Genomic DNA, 26,705 nt, shown 5'->3' on the forward strand with positions numbered 1-26,705 from the left:
CATTTTCACACGTAAAACACACAGATGAAAGTAAAAAAGAAAGAAAGGAGAACTGTGAGGTTTAACGAGGCAGAACTGAGATTTCATGTTTCACGCAACATTGAATTGTAAAACTGTTGATGTCAGTGCTGCTCTCATCATAATTGTTCTAATATAATCTGTAGTCGTACAGCTTTGGAGAGAGCAGGCATGAAAGACGAGGGGCTTTTCAAAAAAGCAATTAAGTGATGTTATCTTTCCCTCCACGCCTCCGTCAGTCATCCATCCTTCCCACGGAGAGACAGGGATGTGAGGGCAGAAGAAAGAGCGGTCAGTTTACAGTGGCCAGCACTTACCACTGAAAGGGTCAGTGTGGGATGAAGAGGGAGGAGAGGAGCGACGAGGAGGAATGAGGAGGCAGAGGAGGAGGAAGGAGACAACAGTGTCGAATTACATTGTAGGTTTCTTGCGTTTGAAAAATGGGGGATTCACTTCCTAATGTGTGACAGTGGGTGTGAACACGCCTCTGATGTTAATGTGCAGGTTGATTCTTTTGTCTGTTTGTGAGTCATTTGAATCCAAATATCTCCAAATATCTGGACATATACGTGATTTCTTTTATTGAGCATCATGTCAACATCAATTTTTCATTTTGGTGAAATTAAACCACAAGTGAAAGAATTTAACAAACAGCATACTGGTGGTGGGAGAGTCTTTGAATGGTGTATGCTCGGGTAACCGTAATGTTGGGGTCCAGTTTATTTGAGAATTGTTTTCTATTTATTTTGAGAATTTACAGGCCTAATTCAGAAGATATTACAAGTTCTGTAATGATGGTTTTAGTGTCACATTTTTAGTGGGTCCTCCAATTCAATATGTGCCGTGACATTTTAAACAGGCATCCATGATCCTTCAACTTTTCCAACACCAGCTTGAGGTAGATATTTTTTTGATGGATGGAATTTGGTGCACATTAAGACACCCACAGGATGAGGTCGTTGTGTGAGCCGCCCATTACGACCAATCAGAGGAAAAAGTCAGGCAACTTTTTCTAAAGTAGTTATAGAGCCTAAAAGTCCATAAGGGAGGAGGTCGGGGTGGATGCACAGGTACACAAGAGATTGAACTTTAGTTGTACTTTTAACAACACTCATTCCATAACCTCAATCTTGTGTTTATTTCTGTAGCCATAACAACAAAGATCCTCAATTTGAACTCAAGCCCTGACCTTTCCCTGAATCTCACCACGTTGATGCCGAAGATGCTGCTTTAAATAATTTGTGTATAGTTTTCCATAAAACTGTGAAATTAGTTGTTAATAAAACATAAAATAATTGTTTACTGTTAATTTTGTGACTGTGTTTTGCTCACCACGTGTTTTGTGAATGTTTGGACCAGCAAGTAAAGAGAGCAGGTTCTTGTGGGATTCTTCAGTTTTGTTACATCATCAATTTCTACAGCTCATTCATTTGCTATGATGTTTGAGGTCATTTCTGGTTTGCAGAGCTCCTTTGGGGCCAAATAAATGTTTACTCACTGCTGTTTAGGTTTTTCAAATCTTTGTGGCAAGTAAAGCAAACTGTTTTGGGGAACTAAATTTCAGCATCCTGAACATTGCTCACAGGAACTTTACAAAAAAATCTGTATCCAGTCTGTGGTTTTATATCCAGTCTGTGGTTTTATATCCAGTCTGTAGTTTTATATCCAGTCTGTGGTTTCTTATCGAGTCTGTGGTTTTATATCCAGTCTGTAGTTTTATATCCAGTCTGTAGTTTTATATCCATTCTGTAGTTTTATTATATCCAGTCTGTGGTTTTATATCCAGTCTGTGGTTTTATATCCAGTCTGTAGTTTTATATCCAGTCTGTGGTTTTACATCCAGTCTGTAGTTTTATATCCAGTCTGTAGTTTTATGTCCAGTCTGTGGTTTTAGATCCAGTCTGTAGTTTTATATCCAGTCTGTGGTTTTATATCCAGTCTGTAGTTTTATTATATCCAGTCTGTGGTTTTATATCCAGTCTGTAGTTTTATATCCAGTCTGTGGTTTTATATCCAGTCTGTAGTTTTATATCCAGTCTGTGGTTTTATATCCAGTCTGTGGTTTTACATCCAGTCTGTGGTTTTATATCCAGTCTGTAGTTTTATATCCAGTCTGTGGTTTTATATCCAGTCTGTGGTTTTACATCCAGTCTGTGGTTTTATATCCAGTCTGTAGTTTTATATCCAGTCTGTGGTTTTATATCCAGTCTGTAGTTTTATATCCAGTCTGTGGTTTTATATCCAGTCTGTAGTTTTATATCCAGTCTGTGGTTTTACATCCAGTCTGTGGTTTTATATCCAGTCTGTGGTTTTATATCCAGTCTGTGGTTTTATATCCAGTCTGTAGTTGTATGTCCAGTCTGTGGTTTTATATCCAGTCTGTAGTTTTATATCCAGTCTGTAGTTTTATATCCAGTCTGTAGTTTTATTATATCCAGTCTGTGGTTTTATATCCAGTCTGTGGTTTTATATCCAGTCTGTAGTTTTATATCCAGTCTGTGGTTTCATATCCAGTCTGTAGTTTTATATCCAGTCTGTGGTTTTATATCCAGTCTGTAGTTTTATATCCAGTCTGTAGTTTTATTATATCCAGTCTGTGGTTTTATATCCAGTCTGTAGTTTTATATCCAGTCTGTCGTTTTAATATATCCAGTCTGTAGTTTTATATCCAGTCTGTGGTTTCATATCCAGTCTGTAGTTTTATATCCAGTCTGTGGTTTTATATCCAGTCTGTAGTTTTATATCCAGTCTGTAGTTTTATTATATCCAGTCTGTGGTTTTATATCCAGTCTGTAGTTTTATATCCAGTCTGTCGTTTTAATATATCCAGTCTGTAGTTTTATATCCATCCTGTGGTTTTATATCCAGTCTGTAGTTTTATATCCAGTCTGTCGTTTTAATATATCCAGTCTGTAGTTTTATATCCATCCTGTGGTTTTATATCCAGTCTGTAGTTTTATATCCAGTCTGTGGTTTTATATCCAGTCTGTAGTTTTATTATATCCAGTCTGTGGTTTTATATCCAGTCTATGGTTTTATATCCAGTCTGTAGTTTTATATCCAGTCTGTGGTTTTATATCCAGTCTATAGTTTTATATCCAGTCTGTGGTTTTATATCCAGTCTGTAGTTTTATATCCAGTCTGTGGTTTTACATCCAGTCTGTGGTTTTATATCCAGTCTGTGGTTTTATATCCAGTCTGTGGTTTTATATCCAGTCTGTAGTTGTATGTCCAGTCTGTGGTTTTATATCCAGTCTGTAGTTTTATATCCAGTCTGTAGTTTTATATCCAGTCTGTAGTTTTATTATATCCAGTCTGTGGTTTTATATCCAGTCTGTGGTTTTATATCCAGTCTGTAGTTTTATATCCAGTCTGTGGTTTCATATCCAGTCTGTAGTTTTATATCCAGTCTGTAGTTTTATATCCAGTCTGTAGTTTTATATCCATTCTGTTGTTTTATTATATCCAGTCTGTGGTTTTATATCCAGTCTGTGGTTTTATATCCAGTCTGTAGTTTTATCTCCAGTCTGTGGTTTTACATCCAGTCTGTGGTTTTATATCCAGTCTGTAGTTTTATGTCCAGTCTGTGGTTTTAGATCCAGTCTGTAGTTTTATATCCAGTCTGTAGTTTTATTATATCCAGTCTGTGGTTTTATTTCCAGTCTGTAGTTTTATATCCAGTCTGTGGTTTTATATCCAGTCTGTAGTTTTATATCCAGTCTGTGGTTTTATATCCAGTCTGTAGTTTTATATCCAGTCTGTAGTTTTATTATATCCAGTCTGTGGTTTTATATCCAGTCTGTAGTTTTATATCCAGTCTGTAGTTTTATATCCAGTCTGTCATTTTAATATATCCAGTCTGTAGTTTTATATCCATCCTGTGGTTTTATATCCAGTCTGTAGTTTTATATCCAGTCTGTGGTTTTATATCCAGTCTGTAGTTTTATTATATCCAGTCTGTGGTTTTATATCCAGTCTGTAGTTTTATATCCAGTCTGTAGTTTTATATCCATTCTGTAGTTTTATTATATCCAGTCTGTGGTTTTATATCCAGTCTATAGTTTTATATCCAGTCTGTGGTTTTATATCCAGTCTGTAGTTTTATATCCAGTGTGTAGTTTTATATCCAGTCTGTGGTTTTATATCCAGTCTGTAGTTTTATATCCAGTCTGTGGTTTTATATCCAGTCTGTAGTTTTATGTCCAGTCTGTAGTTTTATATCCAGTCTGTAGTTTTATTATATCCAGTCTGTGGTTTTATATCCAGTCTGTAGTTTTATATCCAGTCTGTAGTTTTATTATATCCAGTCTGTGGTTTTATATCCAGTCTGTAGTTTTATATCCAGTCTGTAGTTTTACTATATCCAGCCTGTGGTTTTAGATCCAGTCTGTAGTTTTATATCCAGTCTGTGGTTTCATATCCAGTCTGTAGTTTTATATCCAGTCTGTGGTTTTATATCCAGTCTGTAGTTTTATATCCAGTCTGTGGTTTTATATCCAGTCTGTAGTTTTATATCCAGTCTGTGGTTTTATATTCAGTCTGTGGTTTTATATCCAGTCTGTGGTTTTATATCCAGTCTGTAGTTTTATATCCAGTCTGTAGTTTTATTATATCCAGTCTGTGGTTTTATATCCAGTCTGTAGTTTTATATCCAGTCTGTAGTTTTATATCCAGTCTGTAGTTTTATTATATCCAGCTTGTGGTTTTAGATCCAGTCTGTAGTTTTATATCCAGTCTGTGGTTTCATATCCAGTCTGTAGTTTTATATCCAGTCTGTGGTTTTATATCCAGTCTGTAGTTTTATATCCAGTCTGTGGTTTTATATCCAGTCTGTAGTTTTATATCCAGTCTGTGGTTTTATATTCAGTCTGTGGTTTTATATCCAGTCTGTGGTTTTATATTCAGTCTGTAGTTTTATATCCAGTCTGTGGTTTTATATCCAGTCTGTGGTTTTATATTCAGTCTGTGGTTTTATATCCAGTCTGTGGTTTTATATTCAGTCTGTAGTTTTATATCCAGTCTGTAGTTTTATATCCAGTGTGTGGATTGGAGGAATCTCATCTGACATCACGGTGAGCATATTGCATCACTTCCTGTCTACAAACATTGTGACTGGTGTTACTTCTGTTATTTCAGCTTCTCTTCCTGAATTCTACGTATCTAAATCTCTCGACTTCTTCTAATCTCAAGTTAAAACTCACGTTTGCTCTTCTTGAACAATTCTACTGTTAAATCTTTGACCAACGTTCACTAACTTGGTGTTTTGGTGCTGTTAGGTTAGCAGTTAGCAACGTCTTCCCTCTCTCCCTCCTGCTCTTCTGATTTTTCCTGCTGTGACATGTTTAGTTACGACCCTGCTTCCTTTAATGAGGAGGAGGAGGAGTGTAGTTAGGGCTCTGGAGGCCAGGGTCACCGAGGAGGAGGAGGAGGAGGATGAGGAGGAGGAGGAGGAGGAGGAGTGTAGTTAGGGCTCTGGAGGCCAGGGTCACCGAGGAGGAGGAGGAGGAGGAGGAGGAGGAGTGTAGTTAGGGCTCTGGAGGCCAGGGTCACCGAGGAGGAGGAGGAGGAGGAAGAGGAGGAGGAGGAGGAGGAGGAGCAGTGTAGTTAGGGCTCTGGAGACCAGGGTCACCGAGGAGGAGGAGGGGGAGGAGGAGGAGTGTAGGTAGGGCTCTGGAGGCCAGGGTCACCGAGGAGGAGGAGGAGGAGGAGGAGGAGTGTAGGTAGGGCTCTGGAGGCCAGGGTCACCGAGGAGGAGGAGGGGGGGACGAGGAGGAGGAGTGTAGGTAGGGCTCTGGAGGCCAGGGTCACCGAGGAGGAGGAGGAGGGGGAGGGGGAGGAGGAGTGTAGTTAGGGCTCTGGAGACCAGGGTCACCGAGGAGGAGGAGGAGGAGGAGTGTAGTTAGGGCTCTGGAGGCCAGGGTCACCGAGGATGAGGAAGAGGAGGAGGAGGAGGAGGAGAACGGGGAGGGGGAGGAGGAGTGTAGTTAGGGCTCTGGAGACCAGGGTCACCGAGGAGGAGGAGGAAGAGGAGGAGGAGGAGGAGGAGTGTAGTTAGGGCTCTGGAGGCCAGGGTCACCGAGGAGGAGGAGGAGGTGGAGGAGGGGGAGGAGGGGGAGGAGAGGGGGGTGTACAGCTGTCCAGGATACAGGTTTAGTTAGCCGGTCCCCCGCAGCACCGAACAGCCGGGTGGCTGGGGGACAGTACGAAGGAGACATCGTCCCAAGAAGAAGCCCACGGTTCACCACCGACCCCTTCACGTCGGACAGAGACAGATGTCTTCCAGGGGCCAGAGTCAGATGTCTTCCAGGGGATAGAGTCAGATGTCTTTCCGGGGCCAGAGTCAGATGTCTTCCAGGAGACAAAGTCAGATATCTTCCAGGGGCCAATTTTGAAAATTTAATAGTATTTTCTCAAAACTCTGTTTTGTCGGACCACTTCTTATTAACATCTGAAGTTCCAATAATGGACGACACAGCATGTGGGAATAAATCCCACTACAGGAGATGTCTGTCAGATGATGCCGTGGCCAAGTTTAAGGAAGCAGTTACATGTTTATCCTCTTCGATGCCGTGTGTTAAAGCAGTGGAAGACATCTACGTTGATCTTAGTCCCACACAAGTGGATCATCTGGTAGAAAACACTGCAGTATCTCTGCTACAACTCTAGATGATGTCACCGCTCTGAAGAAGAGAGTCATGAACCAGAGGAAGTTGTCTCCATGGTACAACTCAGAACTACGCTCTGCTAGGCAGCGACTAGAAAGATGGAAAGGAAATGGAGTTCCACTAATTTAGAAGAATTTCACCTGCCTGGAAGGAGAGTCTAATATTATATAAGAAAGCTCTTCGTAAGGCCAGAACTTTATATAATTCATCATTAATAGAGGACAACAAGAACAACCCCAGGTTTCTTTTCAGCACTGTAGCAGGCTGACAAAGAGTCCCAGTTCTGTTGAGTCCTCTATTCCTTCATTAACTTCATTAACTTCTTTACTAATAAAATTCTTACTATCAGGGAGCGAATCGGTCCGACCCTTCCTGACACCATCACCGATGTGTTGTTAAGCACAGCAGCCCTGAAAGCAACTGTAGGACCAAATGTAAACTTGGAACATTTCTCTCCTGTTGAGCTCTCTGAGTTAACTAGAATTATTTCTTCATCTGGATCCTCGAGCTGTCTGTTAGATCTCATCCCAACTAAACTTTTTAAGGAAGTCTTCCCTTTAATTAATACTTCCATATTAGATCAGATCAACCTATCTATTGTAACCGGCTATGTACCGCAGGCTTTTAAAGTGGCTGTAATTAAACCTTTACTTAAAAAGCCGACTCTTGATCAGCTGTTTTAGGAAACTACAGACCAATTTAAAACCTGATGTTTATTTCTAAAATCCTTGAAAAAGTTGTTGTAAATCAACTTTGTGATCATTTACAAAGGAATGATCTGTTTGAAGATTTTCAGGCTTTAGAGTTCATCATAGCACAGAAACAGCTCTGGTGAAAGTTACTAATGACCTTTTATTAGCCTCAGATAATGGACTCATCTCTGCACTTGTTCTTCTGGACCTCAGTGCTGCTTTTGATACGATTGATCATACGATCTTATTACAGAGATTAGAAGACGTTGCGAGGATTAAAGGAACTGCATTAGACTGGTTCAAATCCTACTTATCAGATAGATTCCAGTTTGTCCATGTCAACAATGAGTCTTCCAGACAAACAAGAGTTAGTTATGGAGTTCCACAAGGCTCAGTGTTAGGCCCAATACTTTTTACATTTTTTTTTTATACACTTTATTAATCCCAGAGGGGAAATTTCTTCACTACAGCAGGGGGGCTCTCAGGGGGGAGATTCTGCAGCAGGCTGCCACTAGCGCAGCGCCAGGTAACCTGACCTGAGGTGCATGTTTTTGGATGATGGGAGGAAGCCGGAGAACCCGGAGAGAACCCACGCAAGCACAGGGAGAACATGCAAACGCCGCACAGAAAGGCCCAGGACCGGATTCGAACCCCGAACCTTTTTTGCTGTGAGGTGACAGTGCTAACCACTGCACCACCGTGCCGCCCAAGGCTTCCATTAGGAGATGTTATCAGGAAGCACTGCATCAACTTCCATTGTTATGCAGATGACACTCAGCTATATCTTTCTATAAAACCAGATGAAACTAATCAGTTAGTAAAACTTGAAGCCTGTCTAAAAGACATAAAGTCCTGGATGACCAAAAACTTCCTGCTTCTAAATTCAGACAACACCTCAGAAATTCTTTCTGTAATCACTTAGTTACTCTGGATGACATTGTCTTGGCCTCCAGCAAAACTGTGAGGAACCTTGGAGTCATCTTTGATGAGGATTTGTCCTTTAGACACCATATAAAGCAAATGTCCAGAACTGCTTTCTTTCATCTACGTAATATTAATAAAGTCAGGAAAATCCTTCCTCAGCGTGACGCAGAAAAACTCATTCATGCATTTGTTACTGCTGGACTAGATTATTGTAATTCCTTGTTGTTAGGATGTCCAAATTACTCATTAAAAACCTGCAGCTGATCCAAAATGCTGCAGCAAGAGTACTGACGGGATTTAACAAGAGAGATCATATTTCTCCAGTTTTAGCTTCTCTTCACTGGCTTCTTGTTAAATCAAGACTATAATTTAAAATTCTCTTGATGACTTACAAAGCTCTACATGACCAGGCTCCATCATATCTTAGAGATCTTATAGAACCATATAATCCTAGCAGAGCACTTCTCTCTCAGTACGCGGGTCTACTTGTGGTTCCTAGAGTTTCCAGAAGTAGAATGGGAGGCGGAGCTTCAGTGTTCAGGCTCCTCCCCTGTGGAACCAGCTCCCAGTTTGTGTTGGAGGGGCAGAAACCCTCTCTAGCTTTAAGATTAGACTCAAAACGTTCCTTTTTGATAAAGCCTATAGTTAGGGCAGGTAGACCTGAACCAACCCTTAGTTATGTTGTTATAGGCCGAGGCTGCTGGAGGACCTCGTTACATGCTGAGCTTCTTTTCTTTCCTCCTACTCTTTAACTGACTCATACCTCACCATCTTCTTCTCTCCCATAGTTTCTTCTTATTATCTGTTGTCTCCATTCAGTTCCTTCGCTCGTGTAGTTTCTGTTCTTTATTTTCCAGATGTCCCGTCATGGAGCTGCATGTCTCTGTTCTGCACTTGTCGTCTCCACCAACAGTTCTTCTCTTCTATCTCTATGCTGTCCTTTTCTCTCTCTGCTCTCCTCTCACCCCAACCAGTCGAAGCAGATGGCCGCCCACCTCTGAGCCTGGTTCTGTTAACAGATGCTCCGCCCACCTCTGAACCTGGTTCTGTTAACAGATGCTCCGCCCACCTCTGATCCTGGTTCTGTTAACAGAAGCTCCCCCCACCTCTGAGTCTGGTTCTGTTAACAGACGCTCCGCCCACCCCTGATCCTGGTTCTGTTAACAGATGCTCCTCCCACCTCTGATCCTGGTTCTGTTAACAGATGCTCCGCCCATCCCTGAGCCTGGTTCTGTTAACAGATGCTCCGCCCACCCCTGATCTTGGTTCTGTTAACAGATGCTCCGCCCACCTTTGATCCTGGTTCTGTCGGAGGTTTCTTCCTGTTAAAGGGAGTTTTTCTTCCCTCTGTTGGAGGTTTTTCTCCCTTAAAAGAGGAGTTTTTTCCTCCTAGTTTATGTGGGAATTGTTGAATTGTTGAATTGTTGATTTATCTGTATAATATTGTAAAGTTCTGCTGTAAAGACTTTAATGTGTTTAGTGCCATGAAATAACCTGTGTTGTGATTTGGCGCTATATAAATAAAATTGAATTGAATTAATGTGTCATCAGTTAACCTTTTCTTGAAGAAATTGTATTTTCTTGATTCTTGTTGTTCTGGTTTGTTGTTCTGGTTTTGTACCCTCATGGTTGAAATGCACTTATTGTAAGTCGCTTTGGATAAAAGCGTCAGATAAATGAACTGTAACGTAATAATGTAACGTAACCTTCTTATGACGCATTTCATATAACTTATTCCTGTCACTCTTTCTATCAAAGTTATCAAATGATGTGGGCAGGCTGCTGCTGGTTGCTTCATAATTAGTCTAGTTCTTGCGAACTTGGTTGAACCGAACAGCTCTTTAACACTTCAATTATTACCTCTTACACAAAGAAACTAACATTAAACATGAAACACAGTTTACATTGTTCTCTGAACAAACATGATTCCTTCACATACACTTGGTTTCTTGTCATGCTAACTCTATACCCAGCTAAATGCTTTGCATACATCAACAGCCTCAACTAAATCTAATTACAACTGAGGACACAATATACAAGTTTGTCCTTCTGGGCTTGTTTTCATGAAACAGCAGGATTCATACATTTATAAATGATGTAATACTTTAGAAAATGATTTAATTAAGGACAATGAAAAGGCTGGACCGTCACAATGTTCATTATTTAGTCCATCAGTGTAGCAGCAGTCCTCCTCCTTCAGAACAATACGTTTTGGATTACAGCTATTTTCCAGCAGTGACACCTCTCCTCTCAAGTATAATAATAAATAATAATATAATCCAGCAACCTGTAATGGTGCTCATATGACTAAATCAAGCACCAACAGACATTTACACCAATTCTCTAGCAGAGAAGTGAAGCCCACCATTTTTCCCCACGTGAAAAGACTTGGAAGAGTTTCCAGTGATAACTTCTAATATCTGATGCCGTGTTTGTGTTTCACATGCAGCTATTCATCTCTCATTAAATCAGACAGAAGTTTTAAGAGTTCAGTTCAAATAAAACAGGAAAGAAACCTGGAGGACCACAGCTGCAGCACTCAATCAGCTTGAACTAATAACCGCTGACCTTCACTGGTTCATGTGTCTCAGATATGAGACCAAGTTTGTCCCAACCAGAGGTCTTATCCTCTCTGACAGTGAAATATTCTCCATCTCACACAAAGAAGCCCCGTGTCCTTCATTATCATCCTGGAATGTATAAAACGCTCCCAGACTCAGATGAACTTGAATCTGGTTAATTAGTAGGAAAAGCAAACTGGTGGGAGGGGAGAGAGATAGTGGCAGAGGAGGAGCAAAACAAACGATATTTATGTAAAAAGGGGGAGAGCTGCGAGAAAAAAATATATATCAAGAAAACCAAAGTTAGTGTAAGTGTTCAAAGTGTTCTCACCATGAAGTATGAGCCAAAAAAAAGGCCAAAGAAACAAGTGAATCAAACCACAGACTGGATATTGTCAAGATGTGGCAGGGTAGGTCCCGATAGCAGACACAGGACCGAGATCAGGTACAGAACAGCCTTTATTTTCTAGTGGATGAGTCAGAGGCAGTAGGTGTACGTGTCCCCGCACTCCACACTGGGTTGAGTGGGTTCGGACCGACACCGGACAGCAGGCAGGATCGACTGTGTGGAACCCGTGGACCGCCGCAGGGCATCAGGTCAGTTCAAGGAAAGACAACGGGACCGGTCAGGCAGATTGCAGACCTGATGACAGGTTGCAGGTGAGTAGACGTAACGAACCGACAAAGCTGGACTGCAGGGCCAGGGTTGATATACTCCAGGTTGGTGATCAACTTGATTGCCAGCAGCTCTGCACCAATCAGGGGTGTGGCCACGGGAGGTGTCCGGAGGCAGGAAGTGGAGAGACAAAGACCAAAACACAAAGCACATGGCACACCACAACAAACAGGGGAATGACAGCACACATGAGGAGAGGAGATCGGGGGAAACAAAGGTCAAAACACAACGGGTCAGACAGAGATCCTGACAGAAAAAAAACACAGACTGGATATAAAACTACATTCAACTTCTCTCATCAAATCCAAAGTGAATAAAATGTGTCCATCAGTTATCTCGGTGTTGTTTGCTAAAGTCACTCCTTCTTATTAGTTTTCTGGAGGTCCATCTGAAAATAATCCCTCATTCATTAGAAAAGAAGATTCAAGAAGACCTGTTTTTGGGGGCGTGTCTGTTTGATTGACAGACCTGTGGTGCAGTCAGGTTACAGCTATCGGTGGGCGGGACGTAGTATCGTCAGGTTTCCAATCAGATCGGTCAGATCCACCGCTGGCTCCTCCCCCAGCTCATCCAAATATGGTCACTTCCTGCTCCAAACCGCTCCAAACTAGCAAGATGGTGACGGACAGAATCTGAACTGGAGGATTCATAACGTTCACAAACCAACGATGACATCACTGATGGTTGATGATGTCACTGATGGTTGAATAAAACACATTCACGCTCCACAGAGGATGAATTTTGGGGACTCCACTGACCCTTGACCTCTCATGTTCCCCACAGGATCAACTGTAATCACTATGGTGATCTCTGACTTCTTTCATGCCATCATTGGGTGAAAGACAAAGTCCTGGATGATCAACAATCTCCTGCTTCTAAATTCAGACAAAATGGAAGTTCTTGTACTTGGTCCTAAAAACCCAACCGAACTGCTCTTCCTTCCAGGGAAAGACTGTCCCACCCTCGACCTGACTACTACCTTCAACAACTCTGTTATCCCGACCCTGACTGATAAGAACCTCGGAGACACTCGACAGTCAACTCTCTCTTACTGCCAACATCACTGCAACAACACGTTCCTGTAGGTACATGCTGCACAACATCAGGAGAATACGTCCTCTTCTCACTCAGAAGGAGGTCCAGGCTCTGGTCCAGGCTCTGGTCCAGGCTCGGTTTCTTCCAGTTGAAGGGAGTTTTTTCTCCCTTAAAGAGGAGTTTTCCCTCCTAGCTGATGTGGGAATTGTTGGGTTTCTCTGCATGATGTTGTAAAGTTCTGCTATAAAGACTTTCATGAGTAAAGTCCCATGAAACAACCCGTTTGCGATTTTGCCCTATATAAATCAAATTTAATTGAAGTGAAAATTTGCCACTTTAAAACCTGGAGAACTACAATTTCCACAACTTCAGCACAACTTTTTATTCAGTGCTGAATATCAAATATTAGCACACTAACATGCTAAAGTAAGAAGGTAGATGGAGCCTCTCTGAGCTGTGAGTCTGGTATAATAATAAACTGCCCTGATTAATGAGTAACTGCACTGAGATCAGATTAAAGCAGGAAGGTTTGTCCTTCATTCTTTTGGTCTTTGACAAAAGAAAGAAATGCTGGAAGCTTCATTCCTGGTTGGTGTCTGTGACAGGCATCTCACTATCACAAGTGGATTTTTCCAGCATGAACGACAGCAGTCACTGGAAGTATGGTTTTATTTCACCAACCACAAATGTCCAATAATAACACACAATTTCTGTGTGCTCCTCTGTGCAGCAGCCACCCTGCTGCTCCGTAGTCCCCATCTGGTCACCTGGTAGGGTTTTTGTGTCAGAGGGATCTGATTCAGCCGAGGCTAATTAAGCCTATCCCAGGCACCATTCCCTGAACCACTCCTCCAATCAGTCCCTCCTGCAGCTGAGCCAAACCACGCCCCACCACCACAGTGTTGTTGTCCTCAACTCTCACAGGCTTCACAGTTTCTGCACATCGAACAGAATCACATCGCCGGTGTTTTTTCTGCCGAGGCCGTTAGCGGCTGAAGGACATCATGTCAATCATTAACTGTCGGGTCAATGTGTCGAGACGAGTATCTGCTGACAGCAGGATTCAGATCTACAGACGGAGGACTGACAGCAGGATTAAAGACTCCATCAGGAACTTCCTGTTAAAAGCCGTCATCAGCAGCTCAAAGCTTTTAGTTCCCGTTAGATGCTCGAAGCCTTTTATTGCTTCATAGTGTGTGTGTGTGTGTGTGTGCGTGCGTGCGTGCGTGTGTATGTGTATGTGATGTGTATGTGTGTGTGTGTGTGTGTGTGTGTGTGTATGTATGTGTATGTGATGTGTATGTGTGTGTGTATGTGTGTGACTCACTTTCTGTTACATCACTTTACACGTTCCACCATTAATGTCCTCCTTCCTCCTCACTTCCTGTTCTGTCAGCAGTCGCCCTGATCTCTGGTGACGTTCATCTGACCACAGAAGGTTCTGGTGAAGGTTCTGGTGACGTCCATCTGACCACAGAAGGTTCTGGTGAAGGTTCTGGTGACGTCCATCTGATCACAGAAGGTTCTGGTGATGTTCATCTGACCGCAGAAGGTTCTGGTGAAAGTTCTGGTGATGTCCATCTGATCACACAAGGTTCTGGTGACCACAGAAGGTTCTGGTGATGTTCATCTGATCACAGAAGGTTCTGGTGAAGGTTTTGGTGATGTCCATCTGATCACACAAGGTTCTGGTGAAGGTTATGGTGACGTTCATCTGATCACAGAAGATTCTTGTGACCACAGAAGGCTCTGGTGAAGGTTCTGGTGACATCCATCTGATCACACAAGGTTCTGGTGAAGGTTCTGGAGATGTCCATCTGATCACACAAGGTTCTGGTGACCACAGAAGGTTCTGGTGATGTCCATCTGATCACAGAAGATTCTGGTGACCACAGAAGGTTCTGGTAAAGGTTCTGGTGATGTCCATCTGATCACAGAATGTTCAGATGACGTTCATCTGACCACAGAAGGTTCTGGTGAAGTCCACCTGATCACACAAGGTTCTGGTGAAGGTTCTGGTGATGTCCATCTGATCACAGAAGGTTCTGGTGACCACAGAAGGTTCTGGTCAAGGTTCTGGTGACGTCCACCTGATCACACAAGGTTCTGGTGAAGGTTCTGGTGATGTCCATCTGATCACACAAGGTTCTGGTGACATCCATCTGATCACAGAAGGTTCTGGTTCTGGAGAGTTTCTGCTTGAAAGAAAGACTGAAAGTTAAAACAAACGTTGCAAAACATCAGCATGATGTTTATGTGCTGCAGAGACAAAGTAAGAAGTTTATTTATTTCACTTTGAAGACATCAATAAATCAAATGTTAATAAATCAAGTATCAATAAATCAAGTATCAATAAATCAAGTATCAATAAATCAAGTATCAATAAATCCAGCATCAATAAATCAAAATCAATAAATCGTAGATATAGATCAGGTAGCTATAGATCAGGTTGGTATAGATCAGGTAGTTATAGATCAGGTAGATATAGATCAGGCTGGTATAGATCAGATAGATATAGATCAGGTAGATATAGATCAGGTAGATATAGATCAGGTTGGTATAGATCAGGTAGATGTAGATCAGGTAGACGTAGATCAGGTTAACATAGATAAGGTCGATATAGATCAGGTCGATATAGATCAGGTCGATATAGATCAGGTCGATATAGATCAGGTAGACACATATTAGGTCAATATAGATCAGGTCGATATAGATCAGGTCGATACAGATCAGGTCGATATAGATCAGGTCGACATAGATCAGGTAGACATAGATCAGGTCGATATAGATCAGGTAGACACATATTAGGTCAATATAGATCAGGTCGATATAGATCAGGTCGATACAGATCAGGTTGATATAGATCAGGTCGATATAGATCAGGTCGACATAGATCAGGTAGACACATATTAGGTCAATATAGATCAGGTCGATATAGATCAGGTCGACATAGATCAGGTCGACATAGATCAGGTCGACATAGATCAGGTCGACATAGATCAGGTAGACACATATTAGGTCAATATAGATCAGGTCGATATAGATCAGGTCGACATAGATCAGGTCGACATAGATCAGGTCGACATAGATCAGGTCGACATAGATCAGGTCGACATAGATCAGGTCGATATAGATCAGGTCGACATAGATCAGGTAGACATAGATCAGGTCGATATAGATCAGGTCGACATAGATCAGGTAGACATAGATCAGGTAGACACATATTAGGTCAATATAGATCAGGTCGACATAGATCAGGTCGACATAGATCAGGTAGACATAGATCAAGTCAAACTGTCACGACATTCCAATCAGCCTCAGCTGCAGTTTGCATCAGCAGATGTTAGCGTGATAGCATGCTAGCGCACTGAACACCAATCTGCACTTCAAACGTTGCAGCTGCTAAACATCAGCACAACAGGACATTTTTTTGTTTGTTTTAACCTCAGCTGTGAATTAATTTTAATTCTAATAACTATTAATGCTATTTATTTTTATTATCCATATTTTTAGCATCTGTCTTTGTGTGTTTTTGTATGAAATGTGTTATAAACAGTAAATCAAGTTTTATTATTTCCTTTCTTCTTATTGTTGTTGTAGCTACACGTACTGTTAGCATGCTGTTAAAGTACCTTTGTGCTTAAACAGGGGAACACACAGCTGTTGGATGCTGCCAACTGTAAACAGGAAGTGAGTCCGGTTGATGTCAGTGAAGTCACCAGAGACTTCAACTGTGACACAGTTCGAGTCATGAATCCACATAAATCCGATTACTTCTGCAGATCATGATTGACAACATGTTGATGAGTGACATGTTCAACTTCAACACTCCCACCTGGCAGCGGTGCTGTCCGTCACACTGCTGTCTGATGTCATGACAGAGGGATGATGGGAAAAATAGATCCGAAACATTTGTAATTATTTGATGAATAAAATGAGACACGAGGAAAATTCAGGACGCTCTGATTTCTCAATCCAACTTCCTGTTTGTCCCGTGTGCGTCATGCCCCTGAAGCCTTGTGAATCATTCTCTGGTGAGTCTGTCAGTCATGCTGTGATGGAGGAACTCCGACTGAAACTGTGGAGAAATTCTTCTCTTTTTTTCACCCACATAAATCATGTTTCATCTTTTATTCTGCAGTACACGTTCTACTTTCAGTGTGTCACCACAGTTCGAATGTCTCGGCTCTCGTCTCACTACAATGTTTGGTGTGAACACACCTGAAGCACCTCGGTGCTCACCTTCCACTGAACCTGTGATGTCACGTCTTCAGCTGTGAACGCGTAGCACGAAGAGGAAAAACTATCCGCCCAATGTTTTTTTGTTTTTTTATGATGAAGTTCACAGTTGTGTAAATATTAAAAACCCAGAGAGAATTCTCACAATGTCTTCACCCCCGATAATCCCCGGCCAGGTGAAGCCTGCCTGAGGCCGGTCTTCTGTTTTTCTCCGAGGAATCTTCCGACCACACCCTCATCTTATCCTCCCTGTGTGTGTTTAACCACCGGTCTCTTTGTCACGGCTCTGTGAGCCGAGGTGTGGCTCCTCTTCACAATTACAGTCATTCACATCAGAAAACAGAAGGAGCCGATCCACCTTCAGAGCAGACGGAGCTGGAGGAGCACTGCAGCTTAACCCCAGTGATCTACAACACACTGGTTCAACTGTGGTTATCAAGGACTCAGACACACACACACACGCACACGCACACGCACACGCACATACACACACGCGTACACACACACACACACACACACACACACACACACACACACACACACACACACACACACACACACACACACACACACACACACACACACACACACACACACACACACACACACATACATACAAACACACACACACTCACACACTCACACGCACACACACACACACACAAACACACACATACACACACTTACAAACACACACACACACACACACATACAATCACACACACACAGTCAGACTGCAGCAAAGGTCTGTTTAACAGGAACTTGTGGTTCATTACTCATTAGACATGCAGAAATAAAGGAGACATGTCTGTTCTTCAGGTCACAGCCGTGAGGAGACCAAAACACATGAGTTACACATATTTATTTATTCTTATAGTTTGGACTGTTCTCTCTATGTGTTTTACTTCTGAAGTGTTAACATAGATAAACAGCAAGCCAAACTCCTTTTCAAGAGCCAGGATTGCGAGCATGCTTGCTCCTTTTAATGTCTTCATACAAATTAAATCATCTTGACAATGTTGAATCAGAGTGAAACTAGAAAAGAAAATACAAAAACATCTTCATTAACTGCAATATTTATAGCGGCTAAATATAAACAGCCTATGTCCACATTTACATCAAAATCCTAACAAAGGTCACCATTCTTAATCATTCAACACATGAAGAACATGAAACACTTACAGCCATTGCTTTCTGAGGAATACAGATGAAGGATTAATGTGGATTACATTTCATTTAATTTGTCTGACTCTTTTATCCAAAGCGACTTACAATAAGTTCATGAGGGTTCAAACCAGAACAACAAGAATCAAGAAAATATAATTTCTTCCAGAAAGACAAACTACAAAGTTCTATCAGTAAGTTCTATTTTAAGATACTAAAGTTCTACTGTTCAAGGTAAAGGAGGAAGAGGAGGAGGAGGAGGAGGAGGTGTGTTTTTAGTTTGTGGTGGAAGATGTTCAGAGTTTCTGCTGTCCTGATGTCAATGGGGAACTCATTCTACCATTTAGGAGCCAGGACAGCAAACAGTCGTGATTTTATAGAGTGTTTAACTCAGTGAGGAGCAACAAGCTGATTGGTAGAAGCAGAGTGGAGGGAGGGGCTGGGATGTAGGGTTGGACCATGTCCTGGATGTAGACTGGACCCAATCTGTTCACAGCACGGTACGCAAGTACCAATGTTTGGAAACAGATGCTGGCAGCTACTGGTAACCAGTGAAGGAGGAGGAGGAGGAGGACGAGGAGGAAGAGGAGGAGGAGGAGAGTAGTGTGAGTGAATCTAGGAGGTTAAAGACCAGTCTAGCTGCTGCATTCTGGATGAGCTGCAGAGGTCGGATGGCACTAACAGGTAGACCTGCCAGGAGGGAGTTACAGTAGTCTAGATGTGAGATGACCAGAACCTGGACCAGAACCTGCACCTCCTTCTGAGTGAGAAGAGGACGTATTTTTCTGATGTTGTGCAGCATGTATCTACAGGAACGTGTTGTTGCAGTGATGTTGGCAGTAAAAGAGAGTTGACTGTCGAGTGTCTCCGAGGTTCTTAGCAGTCAGTGTCGGGATAACAGAGTTGTCCAACGTGGATTAGACATGGGATGCCACACAGCTGCAATCATGCTCTCTGCAGTTTACAGCTCTCAACTTCCTCCTTCCTGTTTCTCACTTCCTGCTTCATTACAGGTGTCAAAATAAAAGCACCACACCCATTTAAGCATGAAACAATAAAAACATATCTCAAAAGTTAACTTAAACATTTCTTCAACAAATAAAGATATTGAGGGCAGAACATAGTTTAAGTAAATAAAGCTGAAAATGTGCAGCAAAGAAAAAGTGTGGGACAACGTGAGACAACGTGGGACAACGTGGAACAATGTGGACTATGTGGGACAACGTGAAACAATGTGGACTATGTGGGACAACATGGAGCAATATGGACTCTGTGGGACAATGTGGGACAACGTGGGACAATGTGGACTATGTGGGACAACATGGAGCAATGTGGACTACGTGGAACAATGTGGAACAATGTGGGACAACATGGAAAAATGTGGGACAATGTGGGACAACGTGGAACAATGTGGACTATGTGGGACAATGTGGGAGAACATTGAACAATGTGGGCTATGTGGAACAATGTGGGACAACATGGAATAATGTGGACTATGTGGGACAAAAGAGGGAAAAAGCTCCTGTAGAGGCGATTTGTCCTCCGACTTAACAACAAAAATAAATCAAAGCTCAAATTCAGACGGCCGCTGAGGCACCAAGGAACGAATCTGAAGTCCATCAGGCAGCATCATGTTTCAGAAGATTTATTTTACTATTTCAAATAAACAAAGAAACAAAATGAAAGCCTCTCTGCTTTGGTAAATAACAGAAACTCTGCCCTGTCTGTGTTATACCTGCACACTCATACATGTAGATTCATCTGAAGTGCCCGAGCTGACCAGTGCCTTCAAAATAAAAGCATTACCAATTACTCAAATTAATTAACGGAATGATATCAATAACAAAGTTAACAAATTAATCTGTATTATTCAAACAAAACAGCAACAAAATAAATAGATATGGGTTCAATTAGTAAACACAATTTATAGATCCAATACTAAAATTAATAGCTGCAACAGCTTCAGTTAGTGGGGGTGAATTTAAACATGATACTTTCCATGAACAGACATGACTTCAGACCGGCGGGGGAGTGAAAGTAACACAGGACTTCCCCTTGAGTGTAAAACAGGCCAAGATCTGCAGGCAGGCTGAGACTCGTCATGACACACCGGGAGGAATGCTGCAGAGCAGGAATCACCCAACTGACCGGTGTTGTGTAACCAGCTGACCAACCTGGAAAGCACTGTCCCAGATGTGTGTGTGTGTGTGTGTGTGTGTGTGTGTGTGTGTGTGTGTGTGTGTGTGTGTGTGTGTGTGTGTGTGTGTGTGTGTGTGTGTGTGTGTGTGTGTGTGTGTGTGTGTGTGTGTGTGTGTGTGTGTGTGTGCGTGACAGATGTCAGTTTGTCTCCCCCTGCTGGCCTGGTAATTGTTCTGAATGACTCCCCTGTGTGTGTTCGCTAGTGATCATTCTGTATTTTGTGCAGGAGTTCTTTAATTAATGTTTTCAAAGTAAGGCAGCTACTTTGTGTTCCTTTTTAACGGCGTTTGTGTGATGTCATCACGTTGAGTTGTTTTATGGGTGTCAGTCCTCAACAACAACAACAAAGTTAAGGCCATCACTGTTTTTATGCGTAGTTTCATTTGAATCTCCTGGAATTCAGTTGCTTTAAAAATATAAAATAATCAAATTTTTATTTTTAGTGCACCAGTCTACAATTTATCAGTGCACCACACTTCCTCAGCTTTCCCAGTTGTTGCTGCGTTACTTTTAGCTGTTTGCTTCAGAATACTTTAAGCTATAAAGTACTGAAACTATTGACATATGAAATCAAGCTCTTTAAATCAGACTGTTTACACATTACTTTTAGCTGATTCCTTAAACCTTCATCACTTCTTTTATCTGCGTAAAACATCTCGACAGGATCTAAGTGAGTAACATTTTCATGTTGCCGTTCTTATTTATTAATGTCCATCCTCGTTACTACAGCGTTGGTTTGTACTAATTTAATTCTGTAGCAAAATATTTACATATTACATTTAGATTAATTGCTGCCCTCCTTGCACAGTTTTGGTTTTGACTCAGATTATATAATGCAGGCTATATGAATTTTTGTTGAAATGTTCCCAAACTGTATGCTTTATCAAAAATAAATATAATTTCTACCAATCACCAACATCTATCTAACTTGGTTGATTTAATCTCAGAAGTTACAAAAGATGAGGGCAAGCTGGGAAATGGGAGGGAAAGAGCCCAAGACAAAATATATAAACATTTAAACATTTTAATGCACGGCTTTTACTTGTGACAGTTTTTTAGAGTGGTATTGTTATTTTTACTGGAAGATCTCCAACACACAAGGGCCTACATTAATATATGAATTATTACTTGAATTATGTTCTCTCTAAAATATACCAGTTCCAAACACATTCACTCACTCACTCACTTACTCACTCACTCACTCACTCACTCACTCACTCACTCACTCACTCACTCACACACACTCACACACACACAAAAAGCAGACCAGAGTTTTGTTTGTTGTCACTTGACTTTATTCAGACAGTTTTTCAAACATAAGCATCTGCAACTGATGACATGTTAGTATTCATGTCTGGGGGAATTTAGTTTTAGTGATTTTAAAGTGTTAATAAAGGATTTTGGAGCATTTTAAGATTAAAATACAGTGAGAAAACATCATCTTTCTTTAATAAACAATTTATACTGAATGTGGATTCTTTTAATTGTAAAAGAAACAAAATATTTTTCATTTCATTTATTTGACGCTTTTATCCAAAGCGACTTACAATAAGTGCATTTCAACCATGAGGGTTCAAACCAGAACAAGAATCAAGAAAATATAATTTCTTCCAGAAAGACAAACTACAAAGTTCTATCAGTAAGTTCTATTTTAAGATACTAAAGTTCTACTGTTCAAGGTAAAGGAGGAAGAGGTGTGTTTTTAGTTTGTGGTGGAAGATGTTCAGAGTTTCTGCTGTCCTGATGTCAATGGGGAGCTCATTCTACCATTTAGGAGCCAGGACAGCAAACAGTCGTGATTTTATAGAGTGTTTAACTCAGTGAGGAGCAACAAGCTGATTGGTAGAAGCAGAGTGGAGGGAGGGGCTGGGATGTAGGGTTGGACCATGTCCTGGATGTACACTGGACCCAATCTGTTCACAGCACGGTACGCAAGTACCAATGTTTGGAAACGGATGCTGGCAGCTACTGGTAACCAGTGAAGGAGGAGGAGAGGAGTAGTGTGAGTGAATCTAGGAGGTTAAAGACCAGTCGAGCTGCTGCATTCTGGATGAGCTGCAGAGGTCGGATGGTACTAACAGGTAGACCTGCCAGGAGGGAGTTATAGTAGTCTAGACGTGAGATGACCAGAACCTGGACCAGAACCTGGACCAGAACCTGGACCAGAACCTGCACCAGAACCTGCGCCGCCTTCTGAGTGAGAAGTACAGTGGTGTAAAAAAGTGTTTGCCCTCTTCCTGATTTTCAATTTTTTTTGCATGTCTGTCACACTTAAATGTTTCAGATCATCAAACAAATTTAAATATTAGTCAAAGATAACACAAGTAAACACAAAATGCAGTTTTTAAATGAAGGTTTTTATTATTAAGGGAGAAAAACAATCCAAACCCACATGGCCCTGTGTGGAAAAGTGTTTGCCCCCTCCTGTTAAAACATAACTTAACTGTGGTTTATCACACCTGAGTTCAATTTCTCGAGCCACACCCAGGCCTGATTACTGACACACCTGTTCTCAATCAAGAAATCACTTCAATAGGACCTGCCTGACAAAGTGAAGTAGACCAGAAGATCCTCAGAAGATAGACATCATGCCGAGATCCAAAGAAATTCAGGAACAAATGAGAAAGAAAGTAATTGAGATCTATCAGTCTGGAAAAGTAGTGATGGTGAGATGAAGCCTCATGAGGCATCGAACCACTTCAGCCAATTGGTTCCAGAAAGGGTTCATTTCTCGAAGCTTCATGGGAACACGAAACCACCTAGTGGCCAAGTGTATAATCACAGGCAGCTGTATCTGAACCACATAATGTGATGCATTGGATTTTTGTGTCTGTTATGGCTGTTGGGAATGAGTATGAATTACAAAAATGTATGACCATATCACATATGTGCATAATAAAATATTTTTTGAATGTATTCTGTGTGTAAATTTTGCCAAAATGGTAGTATCATATGATATGGCAGGTTGTGTAATAATGTTTTTCTGTCACTTTAGGAAAATGGCTTAAGCAGGCAGAGGACTGTGAAAGTGCTTGTGGAACTTGGAAGAAGGGATTGAATATGCTTGTGTAACTTGGACAATGATGTACAGGACAGGGGACATTTTATTCATTTTTATTCAGAAATAACAGTTTCTCAACAGTTTTTGGTTTTGTGGATGTCCACATGTCAGAAGTAAGGCTAACAGCAGCCACCTTTTCCACTTTAGCCTTCTCCTTCTCCTGAGCTGACTCATATTTGGCCTCCACCATGGCCTTCAGAGCCTCAAGGAAAAAATATATAGTGCTGAACTGTGAGACACAATAAAGTACTCATTTGTTTCATGCATGCACCCATACATACCTGCCCTGTAGGGAGAACATAATTAGGATCCAGTTTGGACACAAATGCCCTGAATCCAACATCATCCACAATACTGAAGGGCTGTGTGTCCTTCACTATCATGGAGACGAGGGCTTCATCCAGCTCTTGTTTTCTGGTGGCTGGTTAAAAGAGAATAAATACAGTGTCTGTTACCTGTCTTTATTTGCACAATAAACAAAAGTGAACAGGGAAAAATTGTGATGGTGCATTTGTAATATTGTAATGACTTACCTTGGCTGGGTGAAGCTCCAGTTTCCTCCTTATTCTCATGCAAGGCACGGTAACGCCTCAGCATGGATGAGGTGTTATTATTGTACCCCAACTCCTTGGAGCACAATAAACACCTCACCTTTGAATAAAATAAGAAACTGTGAAAAATACAGTTCTTGATAAGCAAACCTAATGTGTCTGAAATAGAGTTAGATTTAGCTTACCTTATTAGGAGTTATCAAATCAAAGTGTTCCCACAGGGGAAATCCTCCTCTTCCTAGCTGGCTCCATCTGATCACCTCCTTCTCTCCTCACTCTCCTAAATCTCCAAACTATCTCTCTCTCTCTCTCTCTCTAACTTCTCCAAACTATCTCTCTCTCGCTAAACTCTCCAAACTAAATAAACGCTATCCAAACTATCCAAACTCTCAACCGACCTCAACTCTCCATCAACAACCCACATTTTGAATGGAGCCTGAGGGGTTTATATTGCTGTCAAACCTCCCGGCAAAATCTGAACCACTTCCCGAAGCAGTCACGTGGTACAGCCGGCAGCGAGGCTTCGGACGCCATCATTTTTGGCTCCTCCCCTAAATGAAGCAAGCCTCGACACACGCTTCGAGGAAACGCCCCCTCCATTACGCGACACACGCTTCGAAGCGTCGGCACATCTCGTAACATCACTATGGAAAAGGTTCTAAAGCCATTTTTAAAGCTTTGGGACTCCAGAGAACCACAGTGAGAACCATTATCCACAAATGGAGAAAACATGGAACAGTGGTGAACCTTCCCAGGAGTGGCCGGCCGACCAAAATTACCCCGAGAGAGCAGAGACGACTCATCCGAGAGGTCACAAAAGACCCCACGACAACATCCAAAGAACTGCAGGCCTCACTTGCCTCAGTTCAGGTCAGTGTTCATGACTCCACCAGAAGAAAGAGACTCGGCAGAAATGGCTGCATGGCAGAGTTCCAAGACCAAAACCACCGCTGAACAAAAAGAACATTAAGGCTCGTCTCATTTTTACCAGAAAACATCTTGATGATCCCCGAGACTTTTGGGAAAATACTCTGTGGACTGACGAGACAAAAGTTGAACTTTTTGGAAGGTGTGTGTCCCGTTACATCTGGTGTAAAAGTAACACCGCATTTCAGAAGAAGAACCTCATACCAACAGTAAAATAGTACATATGGTAGTGTGATGGTCTGGGGGCTGTTTTGCTGCTTCAGGACCTGGAAGACTTGCTGTGATAAATGGAACCATGAATTCTACCGTCTACCAAAACATCCTGAAGGAGAACGTCCGGCCGTCTGTTCGTGACCTCAAGCTGAAGCCAACTTGGGTTCTGCAGCAGGACAATGATCCAAAACACACCAGCAAGTCCACCTCTGAATGGATGAAGAAAAACAAAATGAAGACTTTGGAGTGGCCTCGTCAAAGTCCTGACCTGAATCCTCTTGAGATGCTGTGGCATGACCTTAAAAAGGAGGTTGGTGCTGGAAAACCCTCCAATGTGGCTGAATTACAACAACTCTGTAAAGATGAGTCGGCCAACATTCCTCCACAGCTGGAAAAGACTCATTGCAAGTTATCACAAACGCTTGATTGCAGTTGTTGCTGCTGAGGGTGGTCCAACCAGTTATTAGGTTTAGGGGGAAACACTTTTTCACACAGGGCCATGTGGGTTTGGATTGTTTTTCTCCCTTAATAATAAAAACCTTCATTTAAAAACTGCATTTTGTGTTTACTTGTGTTATCTTTGAATAATATTTAAATTTGTTTGATGATATGAAACATTTAAGTGACAAACATGCAAAAAAATAAGAAATCAGGAAGGAGGCAAACACTTTTTCACACCACTGTATGTACTCACATAAACATCTACCAAAAATGTTCAAAAAGGGAAAAAACATTTTTAAACAAACACCACAACATAATATCCTTACAACATTGAACATGTGATTAGCTTATCACATTTAAATGGCAGAAACATTTTAATGAACTTTATCAAAACTGATTGGATTTGTTTTCTTGCTGTTTCTTCAAATCTGTGAAATACAATTTCAGTCTTTGAAAAGATGCTATTTTCAGAGAATTATTCAAAACGTACTCACTAGTCAGTGGACATAGAAGACATATATTTTTAGTGAATATTATAATAAATGGAAAAATAAGTTAAGGTTGCAAATTCTCTTCATTAGCCAGAGCCAACGCCAATACGGTTACAGAGGATGTAGATTTGGGATGAGAAGAAAGTGCACATGGTTTGTGGTTAGGCTGTACGCAATGAATGGAAGTCAATGCAAGGTCCTCACAAGAGTAGCTGCACAAACTTGTTTGTGTGTGCTGACTCAGCAGACGATAGCAGCAGGAGTTAGCTCCAGTTACCCGTCGAGGACTGACCATGAACAAAACAGATCAGAGATAAGTAGAAGGAGAATTCCGCACTTCTGAGCAAGCGACTGAACAACGAAGACACAGAAGTCATCTTTCACCACCTGAGAACTGAGAATTCAGTCAGCAGGTTGTCACAGAAACTTTGCGGGTGCTATTTTACTTAAAAAGAAACTCCTCCTACCTACTAAACACAATCTTCATTTACCTCACAAAGTGGATGACTTTACCTTCTGCAGAACAAATCAGAACAAGTAAGCAGGTTTCCTTAAATCCTAACAGAACTTTTCTATGAAGACATCTTGAAAACGTCACAGCAGGAAAATCACAGGAGCCAAAAATATAAATTATTATGTCTAATGGTCAAATGTAAATGGTCACACAAAGTGGGTCAGACAACCAGCCAACATGTGGAGCGCCCACTGAACATAAATATGTTTATTAAGTTTTGTCAAATGTCTTCAGTGACGACAAAGAGAGAGAGTTAGCGTTACTGATGTTTCTAAAGCTGAAATCCAACTGCTGGCTTTGCTTAAATGGTTCATTTAAATACAGTAATTAATAC

General features: G+C 41.5%; 1 protein-coding gene and 1 long non-coding RNA gene across 3 annotated transcripts in view; both read right to left on the reverse strand.

The window, feature by feature from the left end:
* The window catches only part of LOC138633387 (uncharacterized protein DDB_G0287625), a 231,828-nt gene that overhangs the window by 184,122 nt on the left and 21,001 nt on the right, over positions 1-26,705 (reverse strand). Inside the window, exon 9 of one of the 2 annotated variants that reach the window (XM_069719592.1) lies at positions 11,890-12,143. The exons of the other annotated variant lie outside the window; for it this stretch is intronic. The gene's annotated coding sequence lies outside the window, so the exon portion shown is untranslated. Of the gene's footprint in view, positions 1-11,889; positions 12,144-26,705 lie in introns of those variants that run through there. 2 annotated transcript variants of the gene reach the window in all.
* Positions 18,674-26,705, reverse strand: part of LOC138633394 (uncharacterized) — a 160,249-nt gene continuing 152,217 nt past the window's right edge. Inside the window, exons 2-3 of the long non-coding RNA XR_011311882.1 lie at positions 22,319-22,342; positions 18,674-18,710 (exon numbers count right to left, since the gene is read on the reverse strand). This is a non-coding gene — a long non-coding RNA (uncharacterized lncRNA). The remainder of the gene's footprint in view (positions 18,711-22,318; positions 22,343-26,705) is intronic.

Source organism: Brachyistius frenatus, unplaced genomic scaffold (genome assembly GCF_029030835.1).
Source record: "Brachyistius frenatus isolate BFR_SWC_R1_liver_20210118 unplaced genomic scaffold, ASM2903083v1 Contig_218, whole genome shotgun sequence".
NCBI classification, from domain to species: domain Eukaryota; kingdom Metazoa; phylum Chordata; class Actinopteri; family Embiotocidae; genus Brachyistius; species Brachyistius frenatus.